The sequence below is a fragment of the Acanthopagrus latus genome, chromosome 14, assembly GCF_904848185.1.
Source record: "Acanthopagrus latus isolate v.2019 chromosome 14, fAcaLat1.1, whole genome shotgun sequence".
In the NCBI taxonomy this organism is placed as follows: domain Eukaryota; kingdom Metazoa; phylum Chordata; class Actinopteri; order Spariformes; family Sparidae; genus Acanthopagrus; species Acanthopagrus latus.
Genome location: NC_051052.1, coordinates 14,890,580 through 14,906,419, shown reverse-complemented (window position 1 = coordinate 14,906,419; position 15,840 = coordinate 14,890,580). Strand labels below are relative to the sequence as shown.

The window sequence follows — 15,840 nt, the reverse complement described above, 5'->3', positions numbered from 1 at the left end:
AACATTATGCAATGCAAATCAGACCGCTTTTTGTGCCTGCGTTTGTGTGAATAACCCGTGTTTGAGCCCGCGCAATGTAAACACGCATGCAAATGTGTTTGTAGCTCCGAATTAGCATAAATGCATGCGCTTAATTGATGGCTGCGCTCTGCCTCCATCCGAGTATTTTCTTCCTGTCTGTTACTGTTGCGCTTCCTCCTCCTCTCTCCCCCCTCGCAGAAAATCACACACTGCAGCAGAGAGAATACTTCTGGGACGCACTTGTAACATCTGCCTGCGTTTCTCTGACCTTCCCCTCAGTGCTCGAGGACTTTCTCTCCTCTGTCATTACTCTCCTTCCCTTCCTTCCCCCCTTTTTTTTCCCTCCGTCACCGTCCGTAATTGAGCGTTTAGTCAGAAACATTCTAAAGAATTCATTTGCGGTCCAATTCCGCCATTTTTTCTTTTCCATCCAATTTGATCTCCGCATCATGTTTTTTTATTGTCTGGCAAGTGGAAAAGTTTGCGTCTTCTGAACTTTTTCTAGCGCTCACCTGCACGTGAGATAACATGGAGAGATGAGTTGATGTGAGGGTCCATGAGATCACACATTGATTTGACCGGACGTTATCCACTCTATCAACATGTGGGCAAGTTCCTTCCTCGTACGTGGCTTTTAGCTTTGCAACTACAGTAAAGATTTCAGCTTAAAAAGTGGTATGGAGCCATTCCATGTTGCCATTTTCATACGTAACGTCACAAGCCAGAGCATCTTGTCCGTCCCTTAAATCTCTGCCGCTGGCACCGAAACGCTCTAGATGGATAAACAGCACTAGAGGTGAATGGAAATATGCATATTTTTGATTTTGGTGTTGAACTGTTTCATTATGCCAGAGATCCAATTAGCGTCTCCCAGATTGACTGGACAGTGTCCAGTTGGATGACATTAAGGCGGCGTCTCTGTTGTTTGTTCGATGCTGTCCTTTCTGGCTCCGTCAGATTGTCACCTTCAAACATGGTGATCTGGCTCTGGGTGGTTTACAGAGCGGGGTGCAGTCAGCATTAGAACAAGCTCCCCGCGAGTCTGAGATCACAGTTCTGTCACCTGAAAAGAGGCGCATCGCTCGGTCCAGGTCAGAGGGGAGCAGCCTCTATCTTCAAATCTTCAATCAAGCTTTTCTCTTAAATGTGTTGGGGACGTGCTCTCTACTTCCATCCATTCCTTTTTGAAATAAACGCGTCCTGTCTAATTTGCTTTGCCATCTAATCTCGCATGATGAACCATTTCAGGTCTGGATGTTTCTTCTCCAGAGACTCCGTCCTCTTACATCCAATTCACTCCGGTAACAACTGTAACCACCCGTTTTCAATAGACCAGTCCAATGTTCACACCTTGAATCAAAGTGCTTTTTTGTAGCTGTAATGGCAGGCATGGAATAGTCAAGAATTACGTGGCGTCCGGGCAGCTAGCTTGTGGGCTCAACACTGTATAATTTAATTCTACCTTTTTTAACCTCAATATAGTTTTCAAATTTTCTTTCATCTTATTTGAACTCTGAACACTCTCTCCATCCAATCCTTTATCCCATCTGAGTTGTAGTTCTACATCCCAACTTCTTTTACTCCTCTCCTGTGTGACCTCATATCCCATCCCTTCCCGATGGTATCACTCGCGTTCCTGTTCCCTCCTGCCAACATCCACATATGTTCTCGTCTTTTCTTTTACATCCTGTTTGTCCCTTTTATTAAAGTCTGTCATTGTTGCCTCTGCTTCCCCGACATGTTTTCTCCCCAGCGCCCCTCTGCTTTCTCTCTCTCTCTCTCTGTCTCTCTCTACTCTCACAGAGTTTTGCTGATGTTGCAAGTGTTCCCTGCCAATATGGGGGCACAGCTATCAGCACAGCTTGATCGCACTCATCTGTTGTTGTTCTCTCTCTCTCTTTTTTTTTTTTAGATTACCGAGATGTGCCAGTGTAACAGAATATATCAAGTGTTTTTGAGTACATCTACAATGTACTTTTCAGCTAAACTGTAGACGTTACGATATTTTAATGTCCCCTGACTTCTGTTTCCGCAATTTACAGAACCTCATTAACAAGTAGATCTGCACAATGCCAACAAAGCGATCCAGCCAACTAGACGGCAGTGCTGTTACCATGGATAGCCAAGTCTCTTATGTGAAAAGTTCAAGATGACCTGGAGGCAGCATTTTGTGTTTTCTAAGTGGTGGCCCACTCAATTCTATCGTTTCCTCATCGATCAGCTTTTGCTAGAGGGTCATTCTTTACCTAGTTGCTACCCCACGGACTGCGGGCCGGAAGGAGTGAGAGAGAACAGGTGCTTCTGAGAGGTAGTGGCAGTGGGTGGGGTTGAGTGGGTGATTCTGAGATTCTGCCAAATCAAGCCCCCTGATTGTTAGCTGCATGTTGCTGCTGTAATGAGGCAGCTGAAACCACCGCGCCTGTTAAAAAGGACCGTAATTAACATGTGTGAGCACGCTGGTCGTGACGAGACGGGTGTCAAACTGGGAGACACTAATTGGATCTCTGGCATAATGAAACAGTTCAACCTCCCAAAAATACACATATTTCCATTCACCTCTAGTGCTGTTTATCCATCTAGAGCGTTTCGGTGCAAGCTGCAGAGTTTCACGGGACAGACAAGAGGCTCTCAAAACGTCAATGTCACTAGCCTTGTCTGAGCTGTAATGGGGAGGGCAGCGGCTCAGGGGTAGAACCAGTGTCTTGTTATTGGAAGGTCGCTGGTTCGATTCCCCTGGTCTGCACATCAAAGTGTCCTTGGCCAAGATACTGAACCCCAAACTGCTCCTGGTGTGCTGGTCGGCACCTTGCATGGCAGCCACCACCATCAGTGAATGAATTGTACTGTAAGTCGCTTTGGACAAAAGCGTCTGCTTAGTTAACTAGTCTGTTGTGAGTTTTGGGTGAACTGTCCATGAAAAGAAATCTTAAAATAATCATTGCCTCCTCTCACCCAAAAAATAGCGAGTAATAAAGGGTGGGTGAGGGTTAGCCCGGAGGAACACCTTCACTTTGGATATAAGGGCATAAAAGTTGCAGCGGATGTCAGAAATAGTTAAAGCTCTGTTAAAAGCCACCAGCAATTGCCTGCCATAACTCCAGACTGTTTTGTATTCACACTGGGAGCGGCACCATCATCAAATCTGGCCTCAGCGCAACCGACTCAGCACAAACAATGAAAAAGGTACTCCGGTGATTGACCTCTGGGCAGCGCGTAAGGGTTTTGGGGACAAGGCGGTCGGCAGTTTAGATTTAAAATGGGCCTTGAATGGCGTTAATAATCAAAAGGTCTGCACGGTGTACTCAAATGTTGGTAGCACATGTTTCTGTTAGTCAGTGTTTGTGTATGCACCAGTTCAGGGAGTCTCCCTTAGCCCACCTCCGCTCATATTTATGGCGCTGGGCAATCCTCCATTAATTAGAAAGAGTGTATCACCAAGATTAATGCCGCTGATAAAGGAGTTAAGCTGATGACTCTGTGCACAAGGGAGGCAACGTGGGTTTACACGGGGCTTGAACTACACCCCTGAGATAAATGAGTATTACCAACTCGGAGCTGAATACGCCAACAGCAACAAATCAAGGCATTTTCTTATTTAGCTTATTTTGGGAGAAAAAAAATGTGTACACAGCTTCAACTGTGATGAAAAGCTGTGGCGTGACATGAAACCAGTTGCTCCAGGTTAAGGTGACATTCCTCTAAGCTCAGGAGGAGATATATTATGCCTGCTGGTGGATTCGACTGAATATAGCGGGAAAAAAAAAATATATGTATATATTCAGTTTGTGTTTTCACAGCTTTTGGATGCTTTCCAGTTTTGAGAGCAGGGGCAGCGCACTGAGAAGTCAGGGAGAGTTTTGGCGTAAACAGACGTGACTCTCTCTGACTTCTTCTTCTGTGTTTTTGTTTTCATTCGGATTTGAATGTTTATCCTTTTGTCGAATGTATTTTTACTCTCAGCCATGCCACGAGGTCAGGCTTTTTCAAATTGCCGGTTCGTGCCGGAATTTTCCGAGGGACGGGCGGTCGACGCACTATCTGCACGCCCAGATTGGGCTTACTATTTATGCGTGAGCGTGTGTGTGTGTGTACACGTTTGTGAGTGCGAGGCAGAGTATCTATCTGTGTATGGCGGCGGCGGTGGCGGCGGCGGTGGCGACGTGCCTGTTTGTGCGCTGCTCGTCCATCTATAAAAGAGACAGACGGCGTGGTAAAGAGAGCCGGGGAAATGAAAAGTGGCCTATCAAATGTTTTCAGTCATCCATTTCCAAATTGTTGCATGCTTTGATGCCTCACCCCCCAGCAAAAAAAATAAAAATATGAAAAGACGGGCACAAAAATCCAACATTTACTTTTATGGAAGCCATTACGAGCCGATACATTTCTGTGACTTAGCGCGTCGACGCCTTGTCCTCTAAGATCCGCCACCGTTTGATATATTGTTTTATTTCCTGTTGTACCTCTCACACACTTTTTTTTTCATATCCTCAGTCGCACAACAAGTGTCCACTTATCTGATCCTTCCTCCCTCTCCACATTTATCTCATCTCTCCCTCTCTCTACTACCCCCAGTTCCTCCCCGAAGCCGGGGCGACCTCTCTCCTGCCTCCGAGGAGTTTTAAACAGATCGCTAAGGAAAAGTTTAGCGTGCCTTTAAGGGATAATTATCAAACAGTAAAACTCCCGCGCAGCTCTCACTTACCCCAACTCTCCTCTTTTTTTTTCTTGCTCGTTTGCTCAAATGAAATCAGTTTTTTAAAGCCTCAGCAATCGACAATTCCCCGGCACCGTCGCCCCTCAGACTTCTGAATGAAAACTGTAAGCGTTGCCCATCATGTCGCCGCTTAAAAGTTTCCCTCCGCTCGCACGTTTTTTTGTTTTTCTTTCGCTCTTCTTTCTCTCTCTTTCCCTCTCCCACTCTCCTCTTGCTCGGTCTTGCATTCGCGCAACACAGCAGCCCAGCCCATTTGCATTCTGGGCAATTACATTCAATTTGTAAAGCGGCGCTGAACTTTAGTAGAATTAGATTTTGCTAACAGGCCTAATGACATTTAATGGAGCATGATTTATTCATTTTCTCTTTTCGTCAGGTCAAGATAACGCCCCAACTGGGAATTGAATGATAGCAGATGTTTTTGTTTGTAGTATTTTTGTCAGCCGTCAGGCGCTCGGCCTTCGTTGTTCACGGACCAGCGAACTCGGAGCTACCGTGTCTGTTTCCCAGGCTGCGCCCCTGATAACCACCCATTGTTTATTGATCGGGCGATCCAATACGGAGTAATTAATTCACTGCAAAATGAATCTTAGGGGCCTCGTAAATCGCTGAAACCTTGAGGGAAAGACTTCAAAAAGCCTGCCGGTCGATCCCTCGCATTGTTTTTTTTCTTCTCCATGGTTACAATTTATGACGAGGCCACTGTTTGTGGCGCTGTGTGTGTTATTAGTGACTTTCAGATCTTTCCGAGCACTCGCACTTCCTTCGCTCGCTTCTCTGTTGTCTTTTACTTCAGGTATCAATTTTGCCCGTTCAGCACGGCCTTTTGAAGAAAACGGTTATTTGATATTTTTGTCTCTTTTTAAATTGACTCAGCCTGTCATTATTCATAGATTTGTGTGATCTATCATTCCCTCTGAAGAAGTTTTTTTTTTTTTTTTCACTTTGTCTCACACTGTCACAGTGTCTACATCCTGAAGGAGTCGTTCTAACAGGTGAGCTCAGCCGGCTGCTGCTCGTACGTCAACACCCCTCCGCCCGCCCGCCTGCCCGGATCTCAAGGCTGCTTCCTCAAGCACATTTCGAGCAAACAGACGGACCAAAGTGCTGTTTAAAGAAGAGAGAAAAAACACAATAAACCAAAGGAAAACATGACAGGTTGATGATAGAGCCGGGATGAAACAATGTAATCATCAGGACGGGGGGATTCTTGTTGCCTTGGCCTGACAACAAGAGCCGGGCCAGTCTACACCCGAATGCATCCAGATCATATTCTAGCATCTGTCTTTGAGATTTTTTCCAGCACATTCAAGTATATTAAAGACCAATATGCCTCCCTCACTTCCTCTCATTCGCTCTTTGTGTGAGCCCCCCCCCCACACACACACACATCCTCTGGTGTTTTGTATACACATTTCAATTTGGCACAGCAGCTTTCCCTCTGAAACAATAGACTCTTTCAAATTCTTTTCTGCGAGCAGCGTCCCCGCTCCCTCCCTCCCTCGCTCCCACCTGCACCCTCATTCATTCTCCAAGGTGTTCTTATTTAGGGAGACGATGGCGCCGTGGGACATAGTCGTGCAGGCTGCGAGACAGACAGAACAGGTGTTTGTTTTTTCTTTTTTTTTCTTCTTTCCTCCACTTTCTACTGAATGAGTGAAGTTCCTCCCCACATATCATCACAGCGCCTGTCAGCGTTGTCTGGGATGATGAAGAGGCGTTGGGGGATCGGGTTGTGTCTGCAGTTCGCTATCTCTATTGTGTTTTTCTGGGCTGTTTGTGGAACTTTGCCTATCAGATTGGAGAGCAGTACCCTGGCCAACGTCTCGGGTGGGGGGGGGGCTGCAAATTGATAGCCATCATAGCGGGAAGCGCGGCCTGGCGGAGTGGAGAAATGGTTGCGCTTACTTTCAGGAGGCGTGCTGTATGTTCTGTGCGTTCTCTTTGTCGTTATTTTTCCCCCGCTGATTGAAATTGCTTTTCTTTCTCATTCCCTTCAAGACTCATACTTGGTTTCCATATTCACACACAGTCGCTCGTACGCTCTTGACTTCTTCGCTTGAATCACGATGTCCCTCCCACACAAGCGCTTCCATGCGCGCCTTTAATGGACATACATTAATTCACTTCAGACTTTATCCCTGCAGCCTCTCATGCAGCAGTGCAGAACATTCATCTACACTGATCAAGTCGGCCTATCTGCGCCGCTCTTCGTCCTTCCCCTCTCATGCTGCTTAATGAACTTGCCGGGGCTTAATGCAGCTGAACGGCCCACTATGCTCATACCAATGAGCCACCTATAGGCCCCTCCGCAATCAACTTTTTGATGTAGTTACCCCAAGATGCGCGCAGGTAGACTCCTCCCGGCCGAGAATTCAGCGCCTTAAGTCGCCGTGATTGGCAGATGAATTTAAAGCCGCTCATTAAGTCCACATCAACGTGATTGGGACAGTTTAGATTTTGCTCCATTCCATGGGATTGGGCAGACCTCCGTGGGGAGAATTCTTTATCGTGACTGAACTATTTTATCTCCACCTTTTTTCCATCTTATTGTCTTGTCTAGAGTAGAGACGGCATCTCAGGCAAAATGTGTAAACCAGTAGCACTGTGTAGGGCGATATAATAATCTGCTGTATACTGATAGTAGAGCTGAAACAACTGATCACTTCATCAATGGACGGAACATTAGCTGGCAACAATTTGGATAAATGATCTATTATTCAGAAACAATCCCTGGAGAGAAACCCTTACTCCAGCTGTCAGAAATTTGAATACTATTACTGATACTAATACTATTACTAAACGGGATCTGTGTGGTTTTGTGGAAGGAATTCAAACTCAGAATTTTTATATTTACAATATTAATGAGGTAATAATGCCATTTTTTCCCCCCCAAAACGGAATAAAAAAGCTGTTCTCAGAGTAAAATAAGGTCCACAGAACCCTGTTTGAAGCTAGACAGGTGGCAGGGTCCGCCACATATAAACATAATACAACAGTATGAAACCACGTTGTCCTTTTAAGGTCATGAAAACAAAAAGAGTTTTATTTATTTAGTTTGTTTAGGCAAAAAAAATATCAGTCAATGGCGATGTTTTTAAAATTTCTTCCAAGTGCACCTTTAACATCTTTGTTAATGGGCCATCACAAAGAATATTGCTCGCTTTATTAGGGTAACTCAACTTTACAGGCTCATTTTATCCTAATAAGTTCTCAAAAGTTTTCTGGAAAGAATTATTTAAAAATAAATACATGAATAGAAACTTCTGAGATGTGAAAGTTCTGAGTCTTTAGTTTTAATGAGTTTCAGCTACTCATTTCCAGTGAACATCCTTGGAAGTTATCAGAGAATTTATGAGGAATAGAACCGTAAAATGAAATGTTCCCCAAAATTGAATCTTCATCAGTGAGATAATCTTCTGCGGCCTGTTTTTACATGAATCTAAATCCCATAAAACATCAATTTGAATGTGATTGTTTGATTTGGATGCTGTTTCTCGAGTGATTTTTGCAATTGAAATCTATCGCGATATATTTCCTGTTGCTTGTGATTCATGAAACAGCGTATTCAGATTACATGAGCGATGAATCCCATGCCGGTGACCTTCACCTGCATTAGTCACAGCCAGGAGGGGGCGATTGTGTCTGATTGGTGGGCAGGGAGGTGGATGAGGCCCACAGCAGCTCATCACTAAACTGGAGACATAATTACAGCACATCTCCATTGCTCCCAAGGCCGTGGCAGTGTCCATTCACTCTGGTTATGCAGTTGTCTGACCTCTTTATGTGCGTTCCTACCCAGGCATTCGTTATCTTTGACGTATCGCAATTAGCTTTGTCCACAGCAGCGATATTGATGACGCGTCCGGATGGAAGAGTCTGCCTTTTTTTTTTTTTCCCACGCACAAAACAAATTGTACTCGTGCACACACGTGCACCGAGACACAAATAACACATACAAACTGTGCTGTCAGTCTGTGGGCAGTAACTGCACCGGATGATGGGTCTTTCTTTCTCCCACTGTCTGCCTCTCCATTTATATCTCCCTCCAACACCACCTCATCCATCCGTCTTTTGACTTTTCTCCTCCCCGTCGTCTACTCAGTCACTCTCCCTTTGTCAGCCAACATGCAATAAGTCTAGCATCCAGGTGTGGGTGAGATGAGAAAGCACTTCATAACTTTGGCAAATTAAATTGTGCAAATGGGTGTGCACACGCACCTGATTGATTGGCCGGGGTGTGTGCGAGCAAACGGGGAAAGTTAAAAGAGAAGGGAGATTCACTCGGTTCTTTTTCCATTATCGCCTCATTACAAGACTGTGGGGTTCTCCGAGTGTACGGATGAACTGCGGCGAGTATTCCATTTGAAAATGGAACTAATGCCCTGACTCAGACTGCAAATTACTCTGCAGATTCTCATCACTGCTGCCGAGCAGCCAAGATTTGAGGCAGTGAACTCTGGCCCGCTGGACAAGTCCACATTCCTGTCTTGTTTCAAGATGCATTGACATTTGATTCTTGCTGGAAAAAGCGGACAGCCTCCAAAACGATGTCCCAGTCCAGTTCAAATACAACTCCTTAAGCAGAGTTCTCCTGGTAGACCTCTGCTGGAGCTTTTCTGATGCAGGTAGTCTTTTGTAACGTATGAAAACAGTGTGCTGTTTCATCTGCAATTATTCACAAGTCCCATCGTTACTTTGGCCAGATTGTAAGTGAATGTTTGTAGATTTTTGATCCAGGAGACATGAAATCAGGCAAAGGCATTGTTGCCAGCATTTTTATGTTTTTAATTGGCCATTTGTGTTTGACCCTCCTTTAAAGCTGAAATAATGAATGGTACGTACCATTGGTTGCAGTTGTCAGCCAGATATTTTATCCCCTCTGTTCACTCTGTGCTTATCTATTTCCGCGCTGTATCTATTCTTTTCTGCAGCAAGGACCTAATTTTCCCCACAGGGATCATTAGAGTTTAATCTAATCTCATCAAATACAGCCATTTAGATCCAAAGGTATTTAGTCCTAAACCGTTTTGGGCTCATTGCATGTTTTTCAATTCTAATATCCACTGTGGGATAAACACAGTGAACGAATTGCCAACCAGAAACATACTCGACCATTTTGTTATGTGCTAACTGATCATGGCATTGCACATTTTTCTCGTTTTAACTAAGCATCATCTGAGCTGATCCTGCTCAGGCCCAATGTACAAACAGATTTCACCACCCGGACCGCCGTCTTTGTTCCTTTACAAGCTCAACAAAGCGGCAGGAGGACCAGATGGTGAGAGGTAGAGTGGGAAAGAAAGACGAGGAATAACACAGGAGACAGCGAGTTAAAGTGCACGGCTGCAAGATAGCAGGAGGAAGATGACTGCGCGATAAAGACAAGTGAAAAGAGTGCTGGAGACGGACAGGAAAAGAAAGTGATGGAAAACTCTGAAGCAAGCAGTGGAGCAAAGATAAGAGCAAAGACTGAATAAGCCAGTGCAGAATTGTCTAAAACCTGCTGTCTTTCTACTGGCCATCAGGAGGCGACTCCACTGGCTGTATAGTATGTATGCTTATGAGAAATTACCCTGCTTACCGGATTTATTACAAATTTCTAGAGTTTATGGTTTCAATTGCTGGTTTCAAATGTTCTTTAAAATGAAGACGTTCAAGGTGGGTTTCCTTTAGGGTGTGGCTGCCTTGTGATTGAATACCACCTCACATTTTCATTTCATTTTTGGCTTCTGGGTAAGATCCGTCAGGATATCTTCCGCAGCCCCACCGTCTCGTCAAAATATGGTCACTCAAACCAAGATGGTGATGGCCAAAAGTCCAAACTCGGGGCTCAAAAACCATAGTCCACTGGTTGCAAAAGAAGTTTGATTGTACGCACGCTCATGAGAAATTACTTTCCACTTGATTTATTACCCAAGTAAATGATTTCCTGATGAGTTAATAGTCTCAGGTCTTCAATATAGCATAATATTCAATTTGTAAATGATGGTCCAATTCAGAGTAAAATAAACAGAACAGCAGGGTTCGCTTTAGGCTGTAACTATCTTATAATTTACTACCATGTTGTGATTTTTGGGTTTTCAGTCAGTTCCAATCAGGATATCCTCCCAAGCACTTATTCTCTCTCCAATATACGGTCACTTCTCGCTATAAAGGCCAAATTACCAAACTGGTGGCTCGAAAACCACAGTCCACTGGTTGCAAAAGAAGATTAATTGTATATAAGCTTATAAGAAAATGACCCTTCCTCTCTTTTGATTTATTACCCCAGCGAACAGTTTCCTAATGAGTTTACGTTCTCTTTAAGATAGCGTGATGTTTATTTCACAAATGATGGTCCCATTTAGAGTAAGAAAGATGAAAAAGCAGGCCATGCTTTTTGCCGTGGCTATTTTATGATTTAACAACATGGTGTGTTTTGAGGTTTTCAGTCAAACCCAGTCACGAGATCCTCTCCCAGCTCCACTCTCAATCACCAAAACCTCAAGGCCCCAAAGAGCAGTCTGATTGTATGCAAGCTTATGTGAAAATTACTCCAGTTCACACTTGATTTATTACCTCAGTAAACAGTTGACGGTCTCGATCGCTAGTTTCAAGTCTTCGTCAATACAGAATGTTGTTATTCTTGTAAATGATTGTCCCATAAACAAAAAATACCCCGCCTTATAGTGTCACAACCACACCAAAACCAAGATGGTGACGCCTAACTTGAGGCGCAAAAACCAAAGAACGCAAACCACAAGGTTACGTCATGGTGGCTACAGTCCATGAAAAGGCAACAAGCTGGTGAGGGAGGGGGAAAAAGCTGGCAGGTGTGGACAGAGGCAGGGAGAAAAAAAAGTGGAGAAAAATGGGGAAGAAGAAAGGGAGGGGTGAGAGGGAACAACAGCCAAATTCTGATTGGTTCAGAGACTTTTGACACGGGGGCGGTTGGGATGGCTGTGGGGACTTATCAGGTGATTTATGGCTAGGTAGCTGGGCCCTCACAGTCAAGAGGCCTTACTCATTCCTCCTCTAATCTAGCTCACAACAGCCAGACGTGCTTAAGGTAATGGGCACAGCTTGCTGCCTGCAAGGCCACCAGCACCAACGCAGCCAGGCGAGACCTCTGCACACCGAGGGGAAGGAGGGGTGGGAATGAGACCCGTATGAATAAAAGGCAATAAAACCACATAACAATAAGTGCTTAAAACAAAGAAAATGTAGAAACCACTCCATCTGAATGTCATTTGCATGTACAAATGCAGTAATCTGCTAACGCAGGTGTGTCAATGTGTATATATGAAATGTGTTCGGTGCAGGAGGGAGGTAACGGAGACCAAGAGGTGATAAAGGGGTATGACTCAGGAGAGAGGGAACCAATTTGAAGAATGGGGGTTTAGGTGGAGGCAGAAGAGGGCAAGGGAGTGAGAGATAGATTGAGGGTAGGCAGATAATCAGAACTGGAGGAGGCGGCAGAGGTTGCTCGGAGATGAATGCTTGCGGTTTTCGAGATGCATGCAGATCACAGAGAGCGTGTCAGGGGCCTATCTCTGCTGCTGCCGCTCATAAGGAATGATTCTCTGGCGTCTTTTTTTTTTTTTTTTTTTTTACTTGAGCCTTTCACTTTAGCTGGGAGTGCATCTGTTCACCTGATGGAAGAGGTTGGCAAAAGAAGTCCGACTTTTTCCTCCTTGTTCCCCTTTTCTTCCCCTTGTTTTTCCCCCCTCCTCGCTCTCCATTTGTCGTCTTGTTTGTTTGATTTGCTTCCCGCCAGATTTGCATCGATCCACTTCAGAGAAAGTCTGGCATCTGGGCGCTTATGTTTACCAAATACTGCTGGAGAGATACATGTGCTGACACAAACACACATGCCGCAAAACATACAGTACGTATACATACAAATTAAAGTGTTATGGAAAAACTTCCCTAAAACCAATTAATTTTTTTGATATTCCTGTGAACCCTGCCGATTTTTTTCTTTATGTTTTTAACAGGCTGCTGGGAGACAATAATGGATATGCAATTTAAGGCTCACAGTCAGAGATGAAGCTTGGTATTTCGATTACTTTGATTTCGGAAGGCCAGAACAATACCACTGTCTGGATATTATTTATTGCACAGCGGGGCTCATTATTCTGATTCTCAAGTGAAAAATAACAGTCTTTTCACAACAATGGAGCCGACGCTAAATGTGCGCCTCCATTGTCTTCTTAATTATGATTTTTAACACAATTAACAACGAGAGATTGCATTAACGCGCTGCGGCTGCGTAGACAAATTATTGAGCTTAATCATTTGTAGCCGCGTGTGATTCATTTTTTAACAATCTGCAATGTACACTTCTGATAAATCGTGTGCGGAAAACGCATTTGTGAATTTGCATTTGGACCGTAACTTGTAAATTGCCTCGCGGACCTTTTGTGTGAGGTCAGTGAAAAATTGAGTTTGTACATCATTTGCTCCAAATGTATACTTGAGCAAATCCCTTGCGATAAAAAACGCTGTCGGTTCTGAATGAGCTTTGCTCTCTCTTGACTGAGTGCAGTTAGGAAGACTGCAGAAAAGAGACTTTTCCATTGTCTGTTGCCGAAAAACCTGGTATATTTTGAAAGGCTTTCTGTCTCTTTGTCATGCATTATTTAAAGCCCATCTCAGTGAGAATTATCCCTTAGAGTCCACTTATAAAGCTTTACGTCTTAAAGTATTACCCAAGTAGCAATTAAGGATTTGTTAAAAGAAAAAAAAAAGGTTAGAGTTAAGGTTTTATCTTGCATGCCATTTTTAAAACACTGCCTTTCTATCGCACTTCTAACCCAAAATGAACTGTAAAGTAACACCCACAGGGATGATGGGGGAGGCGTGTCCCATCTTCTGTATTTGGATCTAGGTACTGCTGGGCTACCAGGAGTGACAGAAATTTTAAAAAGACCTCACCACCACTTATTCAAGGTTAAACATTCATCAGTGTTTGGGTTAAACTAACCACTTTGTAAAGGTAAGCCGACCTTTGCCACCGTCGTTAAAACAATGAACATAGGGGTTGAGGTTATGGAACAAACATGATCATGCTTTGAGTAACAAAACGTTGACTGATGGTTAGAAATGGTTGCAGACAGATGTTCTGGCCATCAGCTTCAACCTTCTCCCCATGTGGTCTTTGTTGCTCTGTAAGAACGTAACCTTACTTCTGCTATAGAGCACTCCTTCACTCAAATATTAAAAACAAAAACAAAGAAACCAAAACCTTTGGGACGCTTGTGTTTCTTATTGGCGGGACAGTCTCAGATTCCCCACAGCCAGTCCAAGTCCAGACTTGTATTGACCCTGGTTTAGTTCAGACTTGTATTGACCCTGGATTAGCGGTGGATTGAAACAAGAGTATCTGCCTGCCTCTGTTGCAGACTGTTGCACAATGAACCTCATTGCACCAAAGAACCCGAGGCAGAATTCATCAAGTCAGTCACATCAGAGTGATAAAAACAATATGATGGAAGTGTGCGCTCAAGCATCACACAATCTTAGCGTTTGGGGTTGGAGCTGAAGTTATTGTTTTTGTCGGTCTGTCACAGTCTCTTGAGTCGTGAGTGGCATATGGACAAATTTTGTCTTCATTTGTCATTTATTCAAAAGTAACTGACCTTGCTGTTCGGTTTTGAAGGCACCGTGCCAGTCGAGAGGCTTAATCCTCTCTACTTACTAATGTGAGAGTCCCAGACATTTTGTTCGAGGTCACACGCGAGTTGTCATGACGTCAAATGGCAGTTCATCAGAGTCACATGGATTAAGGTGTGAATTGGTGTGACACCACCTGGGAGTAGATGGCAAGAGAGCAATCTAAGTTGGTGATAAGTGGCGCTGCGGCCTACATCTTCTTTTCAGGGGTGGTTTGACGTAGATGGCCTCCTCCATTCCTTCAAGTCATCTTTGTCTTGATTGCTTTCGACAGTGTTTACTGCCTCGCCCTACCATTTGATGGAGAGTTGTCTTGGGTGAGGGTTGTTGATTCATGTATTGTTGAGGCTAGGATTGGATTGAAAGACGATGCCATTGGCTTACCGTCATCGACTACTGAGCCCTGTATCATCATAACATCAGGATTTTGCCCACCAAGAGAGCACAACAAAGAAGTGTGTCTCTGCAAAGAGTTGTTGGCTAACTAAGTTGTTGGCATTTCAAGTTTCTGAGGATTAACACAGCTAAGTTATGAACATGTGGTGCAGAGACGAAGACACCGTTCAACCTGTCATGGGGATGTATGTCGTTCTCTCGCTAGGCAGGGATGTTAGACTTGATCTGACATCCGCTGTTGATGGGAGCCACCAACATGGGAGCTGGGTGAGATGTTTCACTGTGGACATTGTCGTATGCTAATTTGGTTGATATTGCCCAACCCTGGGTGAAGCTTGGTGAATGTGTGATCCATGGCACCACCATCCCACCAACTTACAGGCATGTATGGAACAATCCCCACTAGCTAAAACGCCTCCAACTCAGAACCAGTTTGTGGAACTGCTGCAGTGCCATGCGTTGTTTTTTTCTGCAGCTCTATGCCACCCACTACAATCATGCAATGCAAAGCTTATATATAATGCCTAGCTTATTATAATGCCTTCCACACCACAACAGTCTCTTCTCAGCCAATGAGCAGTTTTATTGCAGCAGCTGGGGGTTCAGTTTTTCTACTTGCGTTTATCAAGCGCTATTCATTCACTTCCTGAATTCTTCCTGGGCTGATTAAAACCATCAATCTTACAACAGCAGAAACAATTTCTATAATCTTCTTTCTTTCCTCGAATACGCAGCACAGTAACTACAGCACTTGTGCTTTTTTTCCCCGCATTCGCTGTCATGCCAGCATTCGTATCTCATAAATGCGTTAACTGCCAATCATTTAATGTGTGTTGAAGGCTCATGTATCAGCCTTTAATGGGAAAGCAATATGCTCACTGTATGTACACATAAAGCGACAAGCATTTAGTATTACTGACATAATGGAAGGAACATTAAAAACCTTTTATGGAGCTTATATTTAATGCATATAGGATATGTGTCTGTGCCTATCAAGTGTCAGCCTAGCTCATACCTCATCTGGGGAGCAATCACTGTTGACACTTGCCCTA

The 15,840-nt window shown here is 44.2% G+C and overlaps 1 long non-coding RNA gene across 5 annotated transcripts in view; it reads left to right on the top strand.

Moving 5' to 3' along the window:
- The window catches only part of LOC119032897, a 201,555-nt gene that overhangs the window by 79,574 nt on the left and 106,141 nt on the right, over positions 1-15,840 (top strand). For 2 of the 5 annotated variants that reach the window (XR_005079075.1, XR_005079077.1), the window contains one exon: positions 5,700-6,052. The exons of the other annotated variants lie outside the window; for them this stretch is intronic. This is a non-coding gene — a long non-coding RNA (uncharacterized LOC119032897). Of the gene's footprint in view, positions 1-5,699; positions 6,053-15,840 lie in introns of those variants that run through there. 5 annotated transcript variants of the gene reach the window in all.